This window comes from Microchirus variegatus (genome assembly GCF_963457635.1).
Source record: "Microchirus variegatus genome assembly, chromosome: 3".
NCBI classification, from domain to species: domain Eukaryota; kingdom Metazoa; phylum Chordata; class Actinopteri; order Pleuronectiformes; family Soleidae; genus Microchirus; species Microchirus variegatus.
Genome location: NC_139804.1, coordinates 6,842,834 through 6,852,466, shown reverse-complemented (window position 1 = coordinate 6,852,466; position 9,633 = coordinate 6,842,834).

Here is a 9,633-nt window from a genome sequence, read left to right as displayed (position 1 = left end):
TACAGTATTTCAGATACAGACCTCTACCAAACGGTTGAGACGTCTGTTCATGATAAACCTGGTTTACATAATTCATAAAGATTCAGAACAAGTCACATTAAGTGTTAGTGAGTTCAGCTTTTTCAATGAGATATAGTGACTTAAAGTGTGGTCGACCAAATGGTTGAGTAGTACCTTAAAGGGTTAAGCAATTTATTTATAATAAACAATAATTTCATGATTGCACACTTGAGAATAATCTCCGTTCAATTTTTAACACACTGCACCTTTAAAACTGCTCACACCGACTCTTCAACCTGCACCGCTGAGTGACCTTTGACCCGAGAGCAGCTCAGCGTGATCGATCTCAGAGGATCACGGGTGAAACGCGGGCTTCAGAGTAGTGCCGGTTATTTAAGTCAACCAGGTTATCAAAGCTCAGGACGCTCTTTCAGACCCGTAAATCTGGATTAAGATGATTATCGGCGCTCAGAATAGATCTGAGATGAAGGCTCAGCCACACAGAGTCTACACAGACCAGAGAGTCTCCACACACACGAGCAGGATCCATGTGATGGACACACCATCATTGAACGTGATTACCACAGATTAGATAAGATTTTATTTTGAAAAAAAGGAAATATAATCTGTAAATTTAAATACACAAATCTACTCATTTTACTACAGAAAAAATATCCTTAATCTATCAGGATAATAGTCACTTGCACAGGTTATTATGAACCAATGAATGCATTATTTTTAAGCTACATGCTCTTTAACAGAGGTCTCAAACCTGCGGCTCGTGGCCCACATTCAGCACGCCAATCAATTTCATTTGGCCCTCAAATTGATATTGACTTATTTCTGTATTTTTTCTTATGAACAGATTCATTTTTGGCATCATTAATATTTTTTATTGCCAATTATATATTGATCCACGCCAAAAGAAATGCTTTTATTTTGAAATTCGTCTGAAATATCGTCACAAATATGAGTATTTTTTAATTTTACTGGTCTCTTCCTGATCAGACCAGACGCTCAGGCCTCCAGGTCATCTGAGGTCAAGACCCCTGATTTAAAATGTTAGGATTTAGTTAGAATCAAAAATGTGGAGCTCATTTTGTGTTTTCAAAAAAATTACAAACTGAATTATAATCATGGTTTTTACAAAAGTTGTTTGCTGTTTTCTTTCTGTTTGACTAAATTAACTTCACGATCTAATACGAACACTCCTTAATTCTTGTTTTTTTGGTGATAAATTATAGGTGAAATAAGCTCCGTCTTCAATCTGCACATTTATGGCCAATAAAATTGCGTTTATCTCACATTTCCTTCAGTTTTATTGCCAATCAGTCACTCATTCTGTCTCAATATTGTGCAAACATAACAGAATTAAAAGTAAACAGGATAAAAGTCTCCTGGACAATTAAATATATGACATAAAAACACAATATTAAGTACAGAATACATACAAATCTGTCTGTATTTTTATTAAATGATTTGTGACCTGATGATTTGAAGCCTCTTGTCACGTGTGTTAAATATCAACAACTTAGTTTTTGCAGACTTCGCAGTTTTTCAAGGATTTTTCAGGTGGAGTGATTCGGTTTTATGTTCAATAATGAGCTGATGAAACTGACCGCACGTGCACTTTAAACTTGAACTTTGAACCAGCATGTGACGGTCATGCTGCACGCTCAGAAACTGCATGTGGAATTAAAAAAAAAAAAAGAGGATCAGGAGACACAAAATTTCATTCCGAGTAAAAAAAAAAAAAAAAAGATCTGTGCCATAATATATGTAAAAACCCTTAAAATTTGATTTTTATTTGCAGTGTTATTGTGTATTGTGCAGTGTATTAAATATTTTAACTGTTTTAGAGTTAATATAGTTGTTTATGTCCATTTAGGATTCAAATTTCTATTAAAATTGGTATATTGGTATACTAATTATGTATATTTATATTGCATTGGGTTGCATATAGTATTAACATTAGCAGGAATAAAGGGTTAGTAGTGGATTTGTGTGACTTTATATGTTATTTTTGTGATTTTATGATTATTATGTCAGTTACATTACAGGTTAAAGTGGAAGCAAATGAAATGAAATTTAAGCTACACATGAAAGGCACAGTTTCAATATAAATATATAAAAAATTCCAGTATCTGAAAAAATATGATTTATTAAACAGATTTAAATATTTGATCACTCATGATTATCTTATAATTAACACCATAACCATCGATCTGGATCAGATTTTAACACCATGGAAAAACAGCTTATAAACATTAAAGATTGTTCATGACATTCATTCAGTGTGTGCAGTCAGGACATAACGGAGCGCCACCTAGTGGAAGGACACTGCCGTGTCGCTGTTTGTGAGCAGGTTGAATTTGGCACAAACATTAATCCTGTTATTAGAGATCAGACATGTTGACGGGATCTGAGCCAGGTAAACAGACGGAGATAAAAAACAACAACAACATGTTCCTCACAGTGTTTCCCTCAACGTGAAAATATTAACGAAGCAGCTTATAGTAATAATAATAATAATAATAATAATAATAATAATAATGAAAAGGGAACAATACATGGTAACAAACATAATCCAGCTCTTTATGGCAAATTAAACCTTGAAAAACAGCAGAAAATATTACATTTTTGAGTGAAATATTGCACAAAGTATTGATTTTCTTTTACATAAAAATACAGTTTTCAAAGTGGTTTTACTGTAGTGGAACATTGATACTTTTCAGCCCTAAATATACACAAAATACCTGAGTTATTCCCATTTTTTCATGATTTTTTTCCCTCTCTGTTGCATTTTCGTTCATATTTTTGTACACAGGTTTGTTTTACCTCTTTTTTTCCACTCATTTTTCACTATTTTTGTTTTAAAAGCTTATTCTGTGTCTTTGGGCATTTTTAAACACCTTGAAAAATCATAATTTATGATTAAATGTTCTTTCTGAGCCAAGTTGTTTACCGACACGACACTGAAATCCCGTAAACTAGTTCATAAGTTTGAGGCAGATCAGTGTGTAGTTTTAACCAGAGGCTAAAGTTTCAAAGGCAAATGTTTTTCACAGTGTTCCAGTTTCAGGAAGCACAATAAAAGTCCAAGATATGCAAATATAAACACTGAATTTCCTTAAGAACACTTTGTTTCCCAACTGTACACAAACGGTAATTACAGCCAGAGTCGAGAAACGGATATAAATAATTACAGCGCTGATATTTACAGCGATACTCTGATAAAAATGTACAGTAAAATACTTTTCTTTTCTTCCTCTGCTGTCTCACACAACGACAGACGCTGTGTGACTGTGGCTTTGCATCTGCAGCTTCCTGTGGTGAAGATAGATGCATGACACGCACGCAGCGTTTCCACACACTCGTGGGAGGTAAAGAAAAAAATCCCACGATGTTCTGATTCAAGAAGTACGTGAAAGAGCGCGTGATGAGTTCCTCGTTTCAAACTCCTGTGATAAAAATCAGGACGCTCCGGTTTTTTCAGGAGTCGAAAAACATGTCAAAACATGAACAGGGAGCGGGGATAAATGTACATGGGCGAGGTCTGCTCTGTCTCCTGGTCGTAGAGGAACTGCCTGAAGACGTTGTAGACCATCTCCCTGCTCAGGGTGAAGTTCCTCAGCTCCTCCAGCTGCTCTTCAGGCAGATGGAAGGTCAGCTGGTAGTCAGCGATCACCGAGCCGTTTCTGCGCAGGGAAGAAAACCAACGTCAACAAAGACAGATTGTAAATTCCTGTTGTGTAGTGGAGTGTTTGTGTGCCTCTGTGGGACATTTTTCTCATTGTCATAAACACTGACCTTATCAGGACCAGTAGTCCCTAAGGAGATCAAAACCTGGTCCTAATGAGGCCGAACCTCATTTCTGAGGAACTGGTTAAGTTTAGGGCTAAGATTTGAATTGTGGTTAAGTTTAAATTGGGATATAAACGACAGGAAGTGAGGACATTTTTGGCTGTTAAAGGGTTAAGACTTGGTTAAGGGGTTTGGGCTAGAATTAGGTTAAGTTAAGGGTTAGAGTCTGGGATGAAGTTTGGGTAAAGAGCAAGGGGATGCATTTTTGACATTGTTTCTGTCATAAACACTGACCTTATCAGGACCAGTAGTCCGTAAGGAGTCCAAAACCTGGTCCTAATGAGGCAGAACCTCATTTCTGAGTAACTGGTAAAGTTTAGGGCTCAGATTTGAATTGTTGTCAAGTTTAAATTGGGGTATGAATGAAAGGAAATTATGACATTTGGCTGTTAAGGGTTAAGAATTGGTTAAGGGGTTTGGGCTAGAATTAGGTTAAGGTTAATTTAAGGGTTAGGGTTTGGGATTTAGTTGTGATGGATAGTTTGGGTAAAGAGCAAGGGAATGCATTTTTGACATTGTTTCTGTCATAAACACTGACCTTGTCAGGACCAGTAGTCCTCATGGAGACCAAAACCTGGTCCTAATGAGGCAGACCCTCATTTCTAAGGAAGTTTAGGGCTAAGATTTGAATTGTGGTTACGGTGTGTGTTTGTACTTGTACATGTATATTTGTGAGGCCCAGCAAATCTATGAACAACAGGAAGCGAGGACATTTAGTTTGTTTAAGGGTTAAGACTTTGTTTATGTGTTTTAGGTTAGAATTAGGTCAAGGTTAAGTTAAGGGTTTGTCTCTGAGAGTGTGACCAGCAGTTCTTATGAAGACCAAAACCTGATCCTCATGAGACAGAACCTCATTTCTGAGGAAGTGGTTATGGTTCAGGTCAAAGATAAGACTTTGTTGAAGCTGTCCAAATGAATGGAAGTCAATGCAGTGTCTTAAGAAGAGCATGTGTGTGTGTGTGTGTGTGTGTGTGTGTGTGTGTGTGTGTGTGTGTGTGTGTGTGTGTGTGTGTGTGTGTGTGTGTGTGTGTGTGTGTTTATGTCTCTTGTAAGCTGTGAGGACCAATGTTCATGCAAACCTATCTTTGTGAGGATCTTTGTTAGTTGTGATGGTTAAGATTAGGTTGAGGGGTCCACAAAAAGAATGCAGCACCAACATATGTGTGTGTGTGTTTCAGGTATTATGTGGGGACCTAAATCTGTTTACACAGTCACATTATGTAGACTTGTCTTCCGTATAGGGACAATAATCGAGTCCCCATAATGTAAACAATTACAGTTTAAGGTGAAGACATGCTGTAATGGTTAGGATGAGGTTTAGGTCAGTACTAGGTTAGAGTAAAACTCCAGGAACGTCAATGCAATGTCCTCTGAAGTCAGGGAAACAAGTCTGTGCATGTGTGTTCTTATATGTGCATCTTTGTGAGGACCAAGAGATAGGGAGTGAGGACATTTTGGCTGGTCCTCATGTCTTTAGAATTAGAATTGAGTTCAGGTTAAGGTTACGGTGAGGAGCTAGGGAATGCATTATGTCTGTGAGAGTCCTCACTATGACTGCTGTGCAAAAGTGTGTGTGTGTGTGTACCGTAGAGCATATATCTCAGCCGTGGAGAAGTATCGTCCCAGAGCAGGAGAGGCTCTGTAAAGGTCAGAGAGCTGGGTGCGGCAGGTTGGAACATGCAAACAGAGAGAGAGTGGAACAGTTTGGCAGACACTAAATTACTTTCAGTTCTCACAGGGATCTATGCAGGCACAAAGACCATGAGAAACATTCTTGCGAAACAGTGGAACTGGTTTTACTCTTTTTATTTTCACAAGAGATGAAATCACCACTTCTGAATAGCGGTTGAATAGGGTGGGGGGGGGGGAGAAACCCCATGAACAATGCAACTCTTACTGAATAAAACAAAAACACAGACTATAATACCTTTCCACTGTGGATTGTGATTTTAACAATCCTTAAAATCTACCAAATGTGCAGAATAACAAATTGCTAAAACTAAGTAGAAATCTTAACTTAGATAATAGAAGAATCAGATTGCAAAGTTTTTTTTAATGATTAAAACAAGTTTAAAACAAATGTGTGTGAATATCTCCTGTTTTCTTTGCTCCATATAACAAAGAAATCATTAAAACTCAATCATTTTGGTTTCTAAACAAAGCAAGAAACTATTTTTTAACATTTTATAGACTGAAAATTTAGATAATAATTGACAGATTCATCAATTATGAACATAGAATTACTCACTATATGATTTAACTGCCTCACTGTACTGTATGTGCAGTTTATTGATTTATTTACTGTATGTAGACCATATGAAGTGGACACGAGCTTCATCTCTGACTGTATAATGAGGTACAACACTATTTAAAGATAGAGGTCGAACCTTTTCTTGGAGGTCAGCAGAGAGGGTTTGGCTCTCGTTGGACGAAAAGATGAAAAGCTCCTCGGTGAAGACCTGGTTCGGCAGCTGGAAGCTCCCGTTGAAATTCACAGGGACGATGAACAGCGACGGGTCAAACTTGTCGTCCACGTCCTCGTGGAGCGCTGCGCAGAGAGACGGAGCAACAAAACGTCAAAAATGTGTTGATGGTGTTTTCTTGCATGTGCTGAACATTGCAAAAGTATATCTACTGCTTTTACTTGACCACTTATCTGTTTTTTCACTTATTCTGGAATTTTTTGCGCCTATTTGAGGACATTATGGTCGGATAAATGTCAGATGTGAGGCAAAAAGAGGGCAAAATCTTCAACAAAAAGAGCCAGGAATAGGAATCTTTGAATAAATATTTGTTCCACACATAACCCAATGACCAATACACAAGAGGATTAGGAAACGTTTCGGGAAACAAAATCTGAATTCTGACATTTTATCTGTGAATTTAGGCTGTTTTATGTATTTCATATGTGGTCCAGTCTAAAATGAAGGAGTAAAAACATTATTATTGCTAACAGAACATAAGTTTGATGTTAAAAATGATTTAAAACTCCATATTTTAATGTGAACAGCGTCAAAAGATTTCACTTATTCTTTCATTAATGTTACAGAACTGGACGGTTTACAGTGTTAATCAAACCAGGAAGAAACAATTCAGTAAAATAGCCACAAGGGGGGCTATACAAGTGGCGTAGCACATTTGGTAACTGATGTTCCGATTAAGAGGGAAAACCCCGGTTGTGGACACCAGAGTGATTGACAGCTGACATCGTCCAATAAGGACACTTTAAACCAAGACTTATGGTCAATAAACATGTTGTGTTGCTTCTCAACGTAGCAACGACATCGACACACAACTGTACCTGCACACACCGCCAGTGAAATGAGAACCACAGCAACGATGACGACAGCAAAGAGGATGAAGGCCATCCACAGTTTGATTTTCTGCAAAACCTCCGAGTTCAGTTCCCTCCGAATCCTGCTGATGGTGCTCGACTGCAGAGACGTTCAGAGCATTAAGAACAAAGGGTTAGAGAAATGTTTCCATAAACTTTCTGGTTCCCCAAATAGTTTTTTTGGCACCCAAAATACATCTCCCACGACCCATTTGCGGGTCCCGACCCAGTCGTTGGGTTCGTTCTTACCAAAACATGCCTGCTAGCATTGCTAAATCCGATTTTTTTCCACATACGGAGGTGGTTTCAAATGTGATTCTGATCGGATTTTTACAGATTTCAGGCAATGAAAGTCTCGGTCGCTTAGACCAGATTTCTACGCGTCTTCAGCATCCGTCGCAGCGTGACTCGAACGATGACAACAACAATGACGTAGATCCAAAGAGACAACAACAGACCATGGGCGGACGAGGACATTTAGTGTCTGTTTGTTAAGACTGCTTGTTTTTCCAGGGCGTGGCTGGAAAACTACAGAAATCAACATGGAAGACCAGACTAGAGAATGTCAATATGGACACACGCAGACCACATCTGATAACTTCACATTATATAATGTGAACATTGTGACAGGATACACTTATAAATCCTCAGTGTAAACAACAGTCACAGAACAATCGCCTGTGTTCGATTGGCTTAATTGACTTTGAACGATGTCCAAAACACAATAAATAATCCACTACACACACACACACACACACACACACACACACACACACACACACACACACACACACACACACACACACACACACACACACACACACACACACACACAGACACACACACACACACACACACACACACAGTGTATCAAGCAAACACAGAGGAGTCTGGGACACACCTTTTGTGCACTTGGACCACACACTTTAGACCGAGCACTAGTTATTGTTTAAATAAGGTCCTTTTGCAGATAGTTTCCCTGTGGTTATGAGCCAACGCTGGAAAACAAGCTGCAGCAAGAAAAAACAGACCTGAACACACACACACAAACCTGTTTTTATACCTCAGTGAGGACACACACACTATATAGAAATGGCCCATTCCGTCACACGACTGTAGGAATGTCTGTAGGAATCTTTAAGGGACAGTGAAAAGTGTCTTTCTGGTAGAACCACAAACTGGGCCACTATAAAGCTGCTTATGGGCCACATGTGGCCCACGAGCCGCCATTTGAACAGCGTTTCACGTGTTTAACGACAAGCGTCAACGCACCAGAAGACAAATCCTGAAACCTACACTACCGTTCAAAAGTTTTGGGTCACCTATACAGTTTTTTTGTGTGTTTTCCATTAAAAACTCACACTTTTATTCATCAAAAGAGTTGCAAAATGAATAGAAAATATAGTCAAGACATTGACAAGATTAGAAATAATGGTTTGTATTCAAAATAATAACTTTGCTTTCGTCAAAGAACTAGCAAAACGGTTTTGCTAGTTCTTTGCTAGTTCCTGTGGGGATCGTACCGGCTATGTTCCCCAGGTCCTATGTTCCCCGTTTTTCCCAAAAAAGGTCCACTTTGTATGTGACAGGGGAACATAGGACCCTTTTTTTTTAAAAAGGGTAGGGTTAGGATTAGGGTTAGAGAAAGGGTCCTATGTTCCCCGGTCACATACAAAGCGGGGAACATAGGACCCGGGGAACATAGGTACGGTCCCTTCCTGTGTGCTAACATCATTGCACAAGGGTTTTCTAATCATCCAATAGCCTTCTAACGTGATTAGCAAACACAATGTACCATTATTACACTGGAAATGGGCCTCTATGCACCTATGTATATATTCCATTAAAAACCAGACGCTTGCAGCTAGAATAGTCGTTTACCACTTTAACAACGTAAAGAGTGTATTTCTGATTTCCCTTAAAAATAAGGACATTTTTAAGTGAGCCCAAACTTTTGATCGGTAGTGTACGTCATGACAGGATCATCCTCTCTGTCGTCCAGAGGATGGATGTGAAAATAATGGAGTGTTTTCACGCAATAACATAAGTTACACTTCCTTTTATTATTATTAAGGGTATTTTCTTTTCTTTCTTTTTTAAGACGTAAAGTCCTCATACCTCTTCAGTGTTGTACGTGTATCCCACAGTGGTTTGGGCTTCCACTTCATGACTGGAGGTGACCGCGTCCCCGTTGTGATCGGCAGCCTGACGACACAGAAACTCACTTTCACTTAACAAAAGGGGAATTATTCATTAAGGGGGGGGAAAAAAGTGCTTTGACTGAAGTCGTCCGTCCAGAACTCCTCGTTTGTCTTTCACATGCGAAATGTTCATTTTGACAAACAGGAGGAACACCTGAAGAGTGTCGAGAGCTCACCTGCGTGGAAAGTAAGAGGTCTTTTTCTGTTGCAGCCGAGGCTTTGTCCGCACCGTCT